Genomic DNA, 15939 nt, shown 5'->3' with positions numbered 1-15939 from the left:
GCAGAGATGCATGATGGGGTGGAGCGGGTATTGAGCAGAAGAAGCCTTGCGGCGGAGTACTTCAGAGCCATGCCAGGCAGGAGCGAAGGGACGAGTACGAGGCCAAGGTCGAGGAGGCAAAGCGGCAAACGCAGCGGCAAACGCAGCGGCAAACGCAGCGGCAAACGACTGCAGCCGCTAATCAAGACCACAGCGGCAAACAAGGCCACAAGGCCACCAAGACCACAAGGCCACCGGCAAACAAGGCCACGGCCACAAACAACGGGAGCGGGCCTTTCGATTCCGTATTCCGTACCATCAAAAGCAGATTCCGTTATCCAGCCGGAGAACACGCGGCACGTGCGGGTGTGAAAAGGCAGGACAGGTGTGAGATGTCAGGTCAGAAAAGTAGAAGCAGACCCTGTACATCCATCCAGTCGGAGAAGCGGCGAATATGCAACGCCAGCGTCCTCTCGCAACCGAACCCGGAAGTCGATGGTAGATGTGAGATGATGTGAGATATATATATATATATATATATATATATACATACACACACACACACACACACACATACATACACGTATATATCTTAACTATTTAACCATGCCAATAAGAAGACATTCTCATTAGCCCTAACCCCAAATTGTTGAGAAATGTCTTTTCAAAGGACAATGATATGTATTAAAAAATCATTTTCAATATAATAACTCTATATAAATGGCTTTAACCCTGGTGTCGGCTTAGTGGTTAGGGTGCCGGCTTGGGATCCTAGGATCCTGGGTTCGAATCCTGATCGATCGCTGAATTAACGCCAGGGGGGTTGACTCAGCCTGTCATCCTTCCGAGGTCGGCAAATTGAGGACCAGCTTGCTGGGATGAATGATCACGGTGTGTACCCCGATTTAGAATAGGTACACCGTATCCCTGCGCATCGTAAGAGGCGACCAAGGGTTGGCGTCAGGAAGGGCATCCGGCCATGAAAACGTTGCCTCAAACAGGGAACCATGATTGTCATGGGGCCCGCAAGGCTAACCCCCCGCTCTAGCAGGGAAAATGGCCTTAAAACGCTCATTCATTCATTTCATACATATATATATATATATATATATATATATATATATATATATATATATATATATATATATATATATATATATATATATATATATATACAGTGAAACCTTGACTTACGAGTGCACCAACTTACGAGTTTTCCGAGATACGAGCCGTCGCTCGGGCGGTTTTTTGCTTTGAGATGCGAGCCGAGATCTGAGTTACGAGCTTACGCCACCCGCCACTAGGTGGCCCAACGAGCGTTCCGGTCACGTGGTTATCTTGCCGTGCAAGCATCTCTGCCGTATATCGCTGCTGCTTTGTTTTCGCATGTTCGTTATTTTGGAAAATTTCTTAGTTTTAACCATGGGTCCTAAGAAATTGAGTGCCAAGGGCAGTACTGAGAAGAAGAAGAGGATGATGTGCTTGGATATAAAACACGCAATCGTCGAAAAACATGAGCGAGGTGTGCGTGTTGTCGACTTGGCGAGGCAGTACGATCGTAGTACTTCTACGATATGTACGATTTTGAAGCAGAAGGAGTCGATAAAGGCTATAACGCCAGCCAAGGGCGTTACGATTATTTCAAAGCTCCGGACCTCTATCCATGAAGAGATGGAGAATTTTCGAAACATTTTGAAAGGGAGGAAGAAACAAACCTCGTTGAACAGGTTTTTATTGAAACGCCCTGCAAGTGAAAGCGAGGAAAGTGTGGCGAAAAGGGCAAAAGTTATCTCCTCCACCTCCGCCAGCATCTTCGTCTGATCTTCAAGGTAAATACACTGTAGCGCGATGCTGCGCGCGCTAATGCTTTCGCAAGGAGCAAGCTTTACCTTACAGTAAAGTCATAGTGACGACGTACTGATGCTGAACGTGGCGAGCAGACGCTGTAAGGTACGATCGATTGTAGTACACGTTTATAAAATAAGGTTCATACAAGTCTTTATTCAAACTGCAGCACTAAGCTGCTCAAGGCTGCGCGCCCCATCTATATCCTGAGGCCACGCCTCTCTCTCCGGCGTGGCCCACCCCCACTTGGTGTGCGGGGTGATGTCACCACGTCAGTGCTTTCGTGTCCGCCACAACACTTAATAAAACCAGTTTATTTCTTTACATTGAAGGAATCTGGACTCCAGCAGAATACGGATAAAAGGATGGCAAGGCACAAACTCGTCCGAGAAGATGTTTATTCGTAAAACCAACTCGGGAACACTAATAGCTTTGAAATAATCGTAACACCCTTGGCTGGCGTTATAGCCTTTATCGACTCCTTCTGCTTCAAAATCGTACATATCGTAGAAGTACTACGATCGTACTGCCTAAAAAGCCAGTTTATCGGGCTGCCTTATAAAGCAAAACCAAAAACCCAAACCGAAACCGAAAGCCACGCCTCTCAAGCGAGGCGTGCTTCGGTCGTCACGTGATCCACAGGTGTAGCTCATTATACCCGCACGCGCGGGACGCTTTGGCGGTCACGTGACCGGTGACGTTACCGGCTGGAGCAAGGAGATTCTGATGCCGGTCTTGCTTGGGGGACCCATGGGTCGCTACAACATTCTCTTTTATTATGAACAGTATATACGAGGTCGTGCTTGTTTATACATTATTTGTTATTTATAAAGTACATTTTTCTTATTTAAAAACACGTAACAAAAAAAATTGGTGTGGTTTTTTGGGGGCTGGAACGGATTAATAGCATTTCAATGCCTTTTAATGGGGAAATTTAATTTGAGAAACGAGCTAATTGAGTTACGAGCTCGGTCACAGAACGAATTAAACTCATAAGTCAAGGTTTCACTGTGTATATATATATTGTCGCGTAACCGTGATTAACACCACAGTTACGGATGACCGATTTGCGAGACTTTAACTCCCGAGGCGAACACTCAATGGCGGACTCAAGTTCAACACCAACGCGCGGAAGGCCAGACGCAGCGAAGGCTCCGCAACCTTATCGATTAAAATCAAACACCCAGGAAAACTGCGTTCAGATATTATGTACAAAAAGTAATATAAGGGTTTATTAGGAAAAGTAAAGCCAGTGAAAAAGCCCGCCGGTAAATCTAATAACTCTAATAAACCTAAATCGGGACGTCCCCACACGACTGACAGCAAACACAAACGAGGGAGATTAATCACGAAAATAACACGTCCCGTCGTTCAAAATATACGCGGAGATCGGGCTTATCTGTCTTTGTCGTCTTGTATTGTTGGTGTCCAGCACCGCTCCCTCCGGCCCGATCGCACACCACGAGGCCCCTCGCTCCAAGCACCACGCGTCCGACGCAGGCCAGCGGCTCCACTTGACCAGGGACAGGAAGGACTCCTTTCAACTCCACTCGACTCGACGACGCGGGAGTGCTGGCAGCCAAGTGCCAACGAACTGCTCAGTGCCAACTGGGTGTGCTCTCGTGTGTCTCCTGCGACTCCCTACAACCCGAACTGCACTCGAACTGCGACTGGAATGGCGTGTCCTCTCCAACTCTCCACCACCGCTCAACTCTCTGGTGCCTGCCTGCGTCTGCAGTGCCTGCCACGAACTCAACTCAACTCCTCAAATGGCTTGCGACTCAACTCCGCGGACTGCGACGCAACTCAACTCCTGAAATGGCGTCCGACCGTCGCCTATATTGGTGGCCGATGACGTCACATTGCGCACTCCTCAGCCAATCAAAGCCTCCCGCGACTCCTGACATCTCCCCCGTTACGCGACCCTGCGGTCCTGGCATAACACGTGCCGGCCAGGTTTGTAGGCCTTTGGAGGTGTACACGGTGGCGGCCAATCGTGGTGGTGTTTTTGACCTGGTTTCCTGTCAATTTAATACGAAGTCCTTGTCAGGGAAAGGGGATTATTTAATGTTGCGCTAAGGACCTAACTAATGTTTATGTGGTTTGCAGTGCCATAAAGGACAACGGTTTGATTACTAGGTGATACTCACAGGGGCGTTACCTTTAATCCCTCACTATTTAACACTCGGACCTCCAGGTAGATCCACAATCATACATCTTACCCCGACAAACGCCTAAACATCAATAACTTATTACATGTAGAGTCCCTGTCACGACAGCCGAATACCTACCTATTCAGATCTACCTAGCTCTAGATGTTGCATTACCAAATTCATAACAATATATATATATATATATATATATATATATATATATATATATATATATATATATATATATATATATATATACGTATATATATATATATATATATATATATATATATATATATATATATATACACACACACATCTATCTATAATTCCAGTAATCTCTGTGTGTCTGTGTGTGTGTGTGTGTGTGTGTGTGTGTGTGTGTGTTTGTCTGTGACCGCTGTTTCTCGACAACCACGGGTCCGATCTAATTGAAACTTGCCAGATATATTGCTGGGGACCTGAGGATGTGCCTTTTCAAGGTTTCATATTAATCGGAGAAGTAGTTACCGAGCTATGTCCAAAAAACGATTCAACCAATCAGAGAGCAGCGAGCTATCACGTGTGCCGAACGTGGCGAACAGACTCTGCCTCGGACGGCACATTTGAGAGCGTATTCATTTATTTCACGTTGGCAAACTATGTTGGCGCTATGTTGGCGTTAAACTATGTTTTAAAACTAATTAAAACTAATTTGTGATTCATCGTAACTGCGATATGCGACCTTCCGGACAGTCAAATGAGGACGTCACTTCCGGACTTACGGATAGTCATAGTGACGACGTACTGATGCTGAACGTGGCGAGCAGACGCTGTAAGGTACGATCGATTGTAGTACACGTTTATAATAACTCTGCCGATACAGGCCCGATTAACTGCAGCGCCATCCGAGCTGCGGCGTCGGGACGATACATTCATTGTACGGTCACATCACGCACTTACGGGCACGCCCATGGGCCCATGGGCACGCCCATGCATGCATGGGCGAAGACATTTTTTTTTTTTTTTTTGGCAAGGAACGGGCACCCACGTACGGGCACGTCCTAGTATATATAAACTATTTAACCATGCCAATAAGAAGACTTGTTCTCATTAGCCCTAACCCCAAATTGTTGAGAAATGTCTTCAAAGGACAATGATATGTATTAAAAAATCATTTTCAATATAATAACTCTATATAAATGGCTTTGATAAACAATAGAACCAGGTAAAAACCAAACCAAGGAGTGGAGAAAATCCAACCTTTGCATTTAAATTTAAAACACCACAAATGTGGAAAAATGCTTGAATCCAAGAAGTAACCAAGACAAACGGAAATACAGCACATCAACTGAGAGGTTCAAAATTGTTGTGAAATAATTAACGTAAAAACAATCTACTGCAATCTTGAAATATGATATGTGGCTCTGGAGGAGCTCAGACCAGAACGTTGAAGGAAGTTTATCATTTCATCTCTACTCAACAAAGATATTTGAAACAAAAACCAAACCTCAACATGGTATTTATTAACACTCTTGATGAGGAAGAAAGTCATCAGAAAATTAAAGACTTTAATAAATTACAAAACAATCAAATCGTTAGCGGTGGCCTTTATGAATTCCATTCAAAGTGCCAATAACTAATTTGCTTCTAAATGTTGACATTTAATTGAAATTATATTTCTTGCTTGATTGTGAATTTTTTTCTGGAGTCCTGTACTTAAAATGAACCTAAAATCTCTTCTCCATTCATATCATGCAATTTGTATGTCCAAGGAACTGTGTCCAGTACATTTACAAAAGCTCACTGGTCCATCGTTTGGTATAACCCCTTTCAAAGTGTGCTTTCTATTTATATATTCCAACAGTATCACCAACTTTTAATTTTGGCGTTCTCATGTTGATCTCTTTTTCATATTCGAATTTTGCAAATGTTTCTGATGGTTTTAATTATATTGAAGAATGGACTGTATTATTGTAATTGTCTACAACATCTTGAATAAATGAGACCCATTTCTGACGACTGAGTTCAGTACATTTTTTTATACAATCTCTATTTCAAAGTGCGATTAAAGGACTCGATGACAGCGGCTTTTTCCTAATTAAAAGTGCGATACAATGTAATATCGTTACCTTTAAGAAAATTCTTAAATGTTCTGTTATAGAACTCTGTTCTCTCACAGTCCATAATTTATTCCATTTCCTTTTGCTTTTATTAAATAGCTGTTGCAATGCTATCACGAAGGGGCGTCTCTTTTATTTTTCAAAGGAACCACCCACACATATCTTGACCTTAAATTAACAAGCAGAAAAAGACAAAAAATGTCATTGCCCCCATGGTTTTAGTAATTTTGCTGTAAAGAGTTAAAGGCCGGCAGTCGACCATCTTTGGTCGGATTACAAAACAAAATCTTCTGCGTATGTATACCCTCATGAATTCCCTTTGTGCCAAGTATAAACAAAATCGGTCCGTACATCTCCGAGATATGGTTGCGGACGGATGGACGAGACCCAATCCATAACTGTTAATGCATAACTGTATCACATGTCATTTTTCAGTTCAATTAAATCAACAGACTATATTTAATCGACTGCTTCAGAATAGACCTTCCACCTTTTAAACTTTGTAATTATTGACAAGTAATTCATCAGGTAAAAGCTTGTTCTCTGAAGGTTTGTAACCTTGCTCCTCAGTCTTGATGACATCATCAGAGCTTTAATAGTTTTTGCATTACCAAGCCCAATTTTCAGTTTAGCACCAATCAACTGCCTCACGATGAATATATCCATTTTTTTTCTCTAAAAACTTAATCAAACTTGCTTTTAGGTTTGCTCCACGGCTTGGAATTGGCAGCTTCATCTAATCTCTTGTCCAAGTTTGTTCCTGGACCACAGAACTTTATATATATATATATATATATATATATATATATATATATATACAGTATATATATATTTTTTTTTTCACGTGACTGAAACATATATATATATATATATACAGTCATGTGAAAAAGTAAGTACACCCCATGTAAAGTTTTGACTTTTTCAACATACAGCTATTTGATCTTCATTTCAACAATATTGATAGATAAAGGTGATATAATACAACAAATATCATGAAACATTTACATTTTGTAGTCCATTGTATAATTTAAATAAACATAAATGCAAATTTCGCATGTGGAAAAAGTAAGTACATTTATACAGACTTGGCATTTAATATGGAATATTTTTTTTGTTGGGGTGAACTTACTTTTCAAGATGACTTAGAACCAAAAGTTCATTGGAATTATGTTGAAATTATTCGAGATTTTGTTAATGTGACCTTTAAAAGAAACAAAAACCACATTTGACATTTCGAAGCAAATAAATTGATCCTTGAAAGTGATGTCAACTGATATCGAACTCAAATCACGGACAGTACTGTGTTAAACTTCTGTACGTTTTCCAGAAGTATCTCTTTATTTTTCACATTAGCCAAAAAAAAAATTCAACAAAAACAAAAGCTAAATTATGACTGGGATTACGGACAGTAAAATTACAGTTCAGTACTTCGTGTAACCCCCACGAGCATTCAGGAGAGCATGTACACGTCGAGGCATGCTGTTCACGAGATTTGCCAAGGTTTGGACAGGAATCGCTTGCCATGCAGTGACAATAGCCTGCTGCAATTCATGCACAGAGGCAGGCTGCTGGTCCAAGTTGTCGATTTGACGCGTTAATTCTGCCCACAAGCTCTCTATCGGATTCATATCTGGGGACATGGCAGGCCACTCCATATGCTCTACACCACGGTCAGCAAGAAAGTGTTGGATCATGCGAGCACGATGAGGCCGTGCATTGTCATCTTGGAAGACAAAGTTTCCTCGAAAGGCTGCACGAGCAAATGGAAGCAATGTTTCTTCCAGAATGACCCTGTACTTGAACTGGTTCAGGTTTCCATTCAGAACAACCAGGTCAGTTTTGCCCCCTGCATGAAAAGCAGCCCAAACAGTCACCCCACCACCTCCAGCTTGGACTCTTGGCACTATACAATCTTCGTTGTGGGCTTCATGCACTTGTCTGCGCACTCGGACGCGGCCATCTTGACGATAGACCAGAAATCTAGACTCGTCACTGAAGGTCACGTGATTCCAGTGTCCTGGCTGCCATTGATGGTGCTCTCCGACCCACTGCAATCGGCGCTGGCTGTGTTGTCTGGTCAGGCGTGGCTTTCTCAGGGGACGCCTGGCACGATAGCCTGCTTGAACCAGTCGTTGGTTGACTAGCCTGGACACAGGCACACTTGTCAGTTGCTGCCACTCAGCCCTAAGCCGATTAGCTGACTTGGTACGGCCATTGCAGACTAACCGGTGCAGCTGGCGATCATCTCTCCTTGTGGTTCTGCGTGGACGTCCTGGCCTCGGTATTGGAGTAGGCACACCCCTCTGAGCATTTCGTTTCAGGATCTTTGACACCTGACCTTGAGTAATGCCATAGTGCCGAGCAATAGCACGCTGTTTCATGCCAGAATTTCGTAAAGCCACCACTCCATGACAAACAGCATTGTCAAGTTGACGGACCATCTCCAGAGGAAGCGGCAATAACTTTTGTAGACGTGCAGCAGTTGTTTTCCACTAATACAGAACGCAACAACCCTAATATACCCGATTGTGAAGCCAATCGTCAAATGTACCTGTCTTTACATTTTGTCACGCCACCTGTGATATAATCCTGTTATTGACTTCTTGCTGCGAAAGACAATCAGTGACATGGTTCTTTCAACAAAGACATCACCGAAGGGTGAAAGAAACTCACCAGATTGATATACTGAGTTCAGAACGTAAACCCAAGTCAAGAAAAAATATATATTCCATATTAAATGCCAAGTATGTATATTGTAGCCTATTACATTATTGTATTATTGTTGTATTATTGTAGCCAGGACCTGTGTCTTTTTAGGGAAACAAAGAGAAGGAAATTCCTGTTGGGAGGGAGGAAACAGCACGCATTGCATCGATGCACCAGTACCAATACCACCAAAGCACCAAAAGCACCACAAAGCACCAAAAGCACCACTCGGTGCACAGTCACCACTGTTCATAATAAACACAACAAAACAACTGGTGGTGGTCTTCTCTTTTTCTGCTGGGCCGATGTTCTTCCCGACGTCTTCTGGCTTCATGCGGCCTACTTGGAAATAATAAAAAGCACAACTTGTGTTCATTTTTATTTAGGGCCTCAGGGGCCAACTAAGGGTGGTCCACCTGTTTGGCATAGGTGCCACCTTACCGAGGTCCGCAAGCAAGATTCCCTGGCCACTATGGCCGGTCTCCAACAGAGGTGCCCTGCCCCAGAACCTGGGGTCCATCAAGTGGTACTTGGCCGCAGAACAGCGGTCCATAAAGTGGTACATCAACGCAATGCATGCTGGTTCTGAGAATCTCGTGCGCACAATGGCCACCTCACGCACGCTCCCCTCGGCGCCCAATGGCACACAGGTCCTCAAGTGGGAGACAAAAGGGGGGAAGACAAATGAGCGAGGGGTAAGGTCACAAGGGTACACGTCAACAAAGGCAATGCAGGGTGAAGTGCGTACGGAGAGTGAAGTGAGAAAAACTCGTCCCTACCGTACGTCACCCCCCCTGTCACCTACACTACCCTTGCCCTTACCCCATATTTACAACAATTTACACCTTTACAAATTCGTCACTACGTCTTGTCTTCCCCATCTTTCCCTTCTACACCAAATTTGTCTCCAATCCCCCCTATCCAAAATTTGCCATCACCAATTCATCATCAATCCTCATAAGGAGGAAGAGATGGAACATCAAGCACAATGTCACACCCACGTCATGATGCGTCTCACATTCCAAACATTTGCACAGTAAAAAATAATCAAAACATGGCATGGTGTGGAGTTACCTCATCTCAGGTGAGTGGATGCAGATGGTGCGAGGAGATCCTTCATCCTAACTATCCTCTAAATGATTTTAACACACTTTACACTACCTGCCATGTTTTACACTACCTGCAGGGGTCTCTCCCTGCCAATCCATTGGCCACTTACACTATGGGTTCTAAAAACCCATTCCCATTGACCAAACTGTGGTGCTTCTCAATTTGGGGTCTCACTCCCCCGATTCATCTCCCGGTGCCCTTGCACAATTTCTGGGCTGTGACGTGTCGCTCTCCCAGCAGGTCTACCCACCTGCACACCTCCCCCACTGCAGTTGCCACCCGAGCTTACCTAGCTCCTCACCCTAACCTAACTAACTGGGGAAGGCCCCTCCTGGCTCTGTCACCCCTTGGTGCCCTCTGGCACTGGGCTACCCGGGTCCGTCCTCCGGATCCTCGGGCCCCATCCACAACTACCGGCTCCCAGAGCCCACCTGCGGCCTCACCTGGCCGACATCCTCACAGTGGTGGAGTGCCCAAACCAACTACACACACTAACAGGCTACACGCCCAGCCATTTCCACAACACTAATGCACCCATCCAAATACCATTCTCTCATTCGCTCCACAGATGCCAATATCCAACCACAATTTACCTGTACCCTCTACCTAACACTTGCACTACCCGCCCCGGGTATTCGTGATGGGGTCCACTCTTCCCCCATTCACACCTCCGCACCATCCACTCCACTCCACAGTTTCCCTCATACTCACTCCACGACCATCCATTCCAATACTCCAGATATTCCACACTACCATTTATTCCACACACCTGTTCCTCATACCTGTTGTTGCACACCTGTGCAATCACACCTGGTGCCACCTGCACCCTCCTCCTCTTCCTGGACCATTTGGTCAGCACAATACACAATCACCTTCACTCACTCATACACTGCTCCACACACCTGTTCAGTTGCACACCTGTGCAATCCTCACCTGTTCAATCACACCTGTTCAATCCTCACCCACACGGCATCATCTCAGCTAACTACTCCCCTCTAACTTAGTGCTCCCCGTCTTCCCTTTAAACTAAGCACATACCACGTCATTATTATCCACTCTAATCTACCTGCGTCCCCACTACAGGTATCATTGTCACTAACTAATCTTAACGTCACCTAATGTCATCTTCGCTAGATCCCTACACACGATATCCTAACCCACCCGGGATAGTTTTCACTACCATCAACCCCATAAACTAGTGCTCCTTTGCCCCCCCCCCCCCCTCTGTGAGGGATGGTGGATTGGCCATCCCACCACATCGGGGAGGTCCCACTATCAATTTTGCTCACCAAATTTCAACCAATCAAAAATTTTGCCAATCATCTGCCAATCACTGTACCATCATCAAATTTTGCTTTTTTCTAATTTCGGGGCCAAAACACTATCCTCATCACCCGTCTACTTATTAGATCCTCTCGGTGCGCCAATTCCCTTCTAAAGCTCGGCTTCGTACAGCCGAGCAATGAATGCGGGTTGTTTTGTGCCAGCGGCTGGATACGTCCCGCATTCGGGGCAGGGACGGGGGCTTACCCGGGCCGAGATCCCACGCACCACCTTGGCGTGGAGCCATCCAATGTCCCGATCTCGACCTGCCAGCACGTCTCAACAAAAAGTGGTCGCCATGACGACCCTTCCTATCGGGCTGCCCGTTCCACCTAGTGGAGCATGGACGCGGCCGTTCCAAGCGAGGCCCAGCGTGGATCGCGTACGGCGGTCCTTTCGAACCCGCCGTGGCTCGGATCCCCGCTGGTTCTCGCGGCACGCGAAGCCCGGCACGCACCGAGGGCCCGATTCGGCTATAAGTCGCTCTAACCGCTAACCCGGTTACCGTTGATGCCTCACCTGCATGCTTACACGCATACGCTACCCCTTTCTTGCCCATACATCCAGCTGTTCCCATGCTCCTCGTCGTACCTTCTCTAACACACCCAGGTACACTCATTCCACTCACAGACTTGGTCACACACCTGACCACCGAACACTTTGGCACACATTCGTTGTTCGCACACCTGACCAACACACCTCTTCGCGCCCCTTCCTCGGTCACCTCTGTGACAATCACAGGTGTGCTCTCACTCGCACACCCAACCACGTGCCTCACGACCAACTCAATTGTGCATTCCCACACACGCTCTACCATTCCAGGTGTGCATCCTTCCATTCCAGGTGTACATCCTCGCTCACCTGTCACAACCAACTCACGCTCCGTGTCACTCTCACTACTTTCACCTCCACTCTCGGTCGCGCACTCACCCTTACTCTTGACAGCGCACTCTTTCCTCATGCCCCTGTCCGTTACACACCTTTCTCATGCACACTCTCCCGTTACACTCTCTGTAACACTCACCACAGGTGTGCATTCTTCCTTACTTTTGACAGCGCACTCTTTCCCCATGCACCTGTCCGTTACACACCTTTCTCGCGCATCCTCTTGCGCACATTTTTTCATTACTTCCTCCGTAACACTCACCACACCGCGCTTCCATGTGCTCCCTTGCACACGCGCTACTACCGACTCACTCTCGACAGCACACTCACTGGTCGGCGCGCACTTTTTCCTCACACACCCCATGGTCGGACATTCTCGCACACCTCTTTTTTCGCACACCAGACCTGTCGCACACTTCACCAACGGCCTCTCACGAACACCCGGGTCCACAACAACCCCCAAGCCGACTGAAGCTCCCCTCACATCATGTACATCTCCACGTATATCGCCACTCACCTTGGCACCTTGTCTCCGCACCTCCTTCGTCACCTGCAAACTCTTTATTTGGTTAGTGAGAAGCACATCATGAGTTGAGCACCGACCTTGTACATATTCCATCACCTCCTCCTGGATTTCTCTCTTAGTTTCTGTCCGTCTCTTCTTAATTTCACTCACCTCTTCTTCCACTTCCTCTAATTTTTGCTTCACCTCTTTTATTTCCCGGTGCGTCTCCTCAAGTTCGTCCTCTAAGGCTACCGTGACCGTCTCTATGTGCATCCTCACCTGCCGGTCCTTTGTCTCCATTACCTCTGTCACCTCGTCCAACCTCATTGTCAGTCCCTCACGTACCATCTGACATTGCCTCTGTGTCACTATCAAGTCATTTTTAATTTCTTTTTGTGTCGCCTTTAACCCTCCTAGTACCGCAGTGTTCCTTTGAACCTGCTCCACTAACTCCGTCTGTCCCTCCGTCAGCTGTTCCACCTCCTCCGTCAGATCTTCTATTCCCCCTTGTAACCTCGCCGTATTATTCCTCACCTCTTTCTCCATACGCTTCTCACCTCGCTTTACCTCCTCGCGTAGCCCCGAAACCTCCTCACTTACACCTCGTCGTATCCCCTCTTTCATCTCCTCCATCTCTTTTGTAGATGCCACCCTCATCTGTCCCAATTCATCCCTCTGAGCATCCAGTTTACTTTCTAACCCGATTTGCACCTCCTCTATCTGGTTCCCCATTCGTTTGATTTCCCGGGCAGATTGTTCCCCTATTTCCCGCAATTTGTCCTCCATCCTATTTTCCAACCCCATTAACCCATTTTTCACCTCTTTTATCCCGTTGTCTAACCCCTCAAAATTATTGTCTAACTTCCCAAATTTCTTGTCTAACCCCTCACCGGTACCCCTCGCTTCGTCCCTCATTGCCCCCATTTGGCCCTCTAATCGCTCACCCTGAGCATCCATCCGGTTCCCCAAGTCCTTCCTCAGGTCTTCACTTGTCTGGACCATGAGCGCCCTTATTTGTATCATAAAGAGGTCCCAATTCACCGGTGCTGCTACGGTCACGGGCGCCGCCAGATTTGGTGACGCTGTAACCGCGTGCGCCAAGGCGCCATTTTGCGCGCCCGAAACCTCGTGCGCGAGGACGCCATTTTGCGCGTCTGATACTCCCTCAACCACCTCATTGCTCTCCTCCTCCCTTTCTTCCCCTAAGTCCTGGGTTACCCCTAACCCGTCTATCTCCCCCACCGACATCCGATCGCCTTGATTGTCCATGGCGCGATCTCAAAATTCGGGTTTTATAAAACAACAAAATTTCGGCAGCTCGTAATTTTGACCAAATTTTTTTTCTACACGTTTTAAAAAATTTGGTTCGGGCCTCGTATCCCACTCCTAGACACCAATTGTTACGGGTCGCGGACAAGATGTTACTTTGGGCCGAGCGGATAGTCAACCGCGACCGTTACAGGATCCCCGATTAGCCCGACTCCCCCAACGTTGACCAAATCGCGCCACAGATATTCAATATGGAAACCTCTAAAGCGACCGAAAGAGAAGGAAGAGAGAAGAAGACAGAGTTCGGAGGAATAACAGGATTTATTATACACACAAGCAAAAAGAAGGAGCGATCAAAGTTATTTACAAGCAATGGATGGAAGAAGCAGTCACACAGTGAATCGTTAGCTTATCTATGCAGTTTACTTAACCCCAGGACAACGATTAGGACAGACGACGTTCACACTTACACGGGGGAAATTGCGGGCAGGAATGGCGGAGGTGGGTTGCTGGAGAGGGAGGCAGGGTCAGGTCCCTGCAACCGGCAGGGCTGGAGGTAGCAGATCCCACTCTTCGCGTCTTTGGCGGGAAAACCCTCGGTCGCGTCGACGCTGCTGATGCTGTGGACGTCACGCGCTGGCTCGGTCACCCCTGCTCCTCTCCTTCTGGTGGAGCCGTCTCCCTCCTCTCAGCGCGTCTCTCCAAAGCTTGTTTCATATCCAAGTACCTCTCCTTTTTTTGGAGCGTCTCTCATCTCTCATCTCACAGCTCACCTCTCATCTCACCTCTCATCTCATCTCATCTCATCTCATCTCATCTCATCTCTTCTGCCATCTCATCTCTTCTCTCATCTGCCGAAGCAGTCCCTTCCAGTCGCTTTTATTACTCGGGTCGGAATGAAGCCGCCGGCTGCGAGGGCACGCCTACCGGGTCGCTCACCGCGGTACTGGTTGGCTGTTAGGGCTGTCCGATTCCTCCTTTGATCATGACGACGTGCCACGCCTGTGAGTTGGCGGCTCCTACCCCCCTCTTCTCCGAGATGAGCACATGGGCAATGGCGGCTTGCGGGATTGAACACCACTCGCACCGCTTTTGAAAGGAACTTTGGAGAGCGGAGATGATTGGGGAAATTGAAAGAGGCCTACGCTTATTTCGTTTGATGCAATGCAGAGCCAATCTAGTGGGAAACACATATTTAGCCTACATAGAATAAGGAAATAAGCTATTTAAAAAGATATATCGTGGCCTGTGTGTAAGTTTCATGGAATTAACTAGGGGGACGTCCTTCGACCTTATTTACTCTACGAGGGCCAGTTAAAACACCGCAAACCAGTTCTCACATTCTTTACACTTTCCAAATTCGTTACAATATATAATATATATATATATATATATATATTGTATACAAGATCGAGGCTCGTGTAAGATCTAACATTAATCACCAAAAAAACCGGACACACAAAACATACGACAAAGGGAGTGGGGGTCCAGATAGGGTGGTGGAGTGGAGTGGGGATCCAGGCAGGGTGGTGGAGTGGAGTGGGGATCCAGGCAGAGTGGTGGAGTGGAGTGGGGTAGGGTGGGAGGAAGGGGGGGGGGAGGAGTGGGGTGGAATCCGGAGGAGGAAGGGGTGAAGTAGGAGTCTGGATGGAGGGGCCGGGGGAAGGTGGGAAGGGCCGGGGTAGGGTGGGAGGTGGAAGGGCTGGGGTATGGTGGGAGGAGGAAGGGGTAGGAGTGGGGTGGGAATCCAGAGGAGAAGGGGTGAGGTGGGAGTCTGGAGGGGGTGGGGTGGGAGGAGTGGGGTTGGAAATCCGGAGGGGGTGGAGTGGGGAGTGAGGTGGGAATCCGGAAGAGGGAGGGGAAGGGGTGAGATAGGAGTCTGGAGGGAAGGGTGGGGTTGGAGGAAGGAGGAGTCGGAGTGTGGTGGGAATCCTGAGGAGGGAGGGGAATGGGTGAGGTGGGAGTCTGGAGGAGGGAGGAGTAAGGGGTGAGGTGGGAATCTGGAGGGCGGGGTGGGGTGTGAGGAGGAAGGGGTAGGATTGGGGTGGGAATCTGGAGGGAG

Source organism: Myxine glutinosa, chromosome 5, assembly GCF_964187855.1.
Source record: "Myxine glutinosa chromosome 5, kmMyxGlut1.1, whole genome shotgun sequence".
Taxonomy (NCBI): domain Eukaryota; kingdom Metazoa; phylum Chordata; class Myxini; order Myxiniformes; family Myxinidae; genus Myxine; species Myxine glutinosa.
This window is presented reverse-complemented; position numbering follows the sequence as displayed.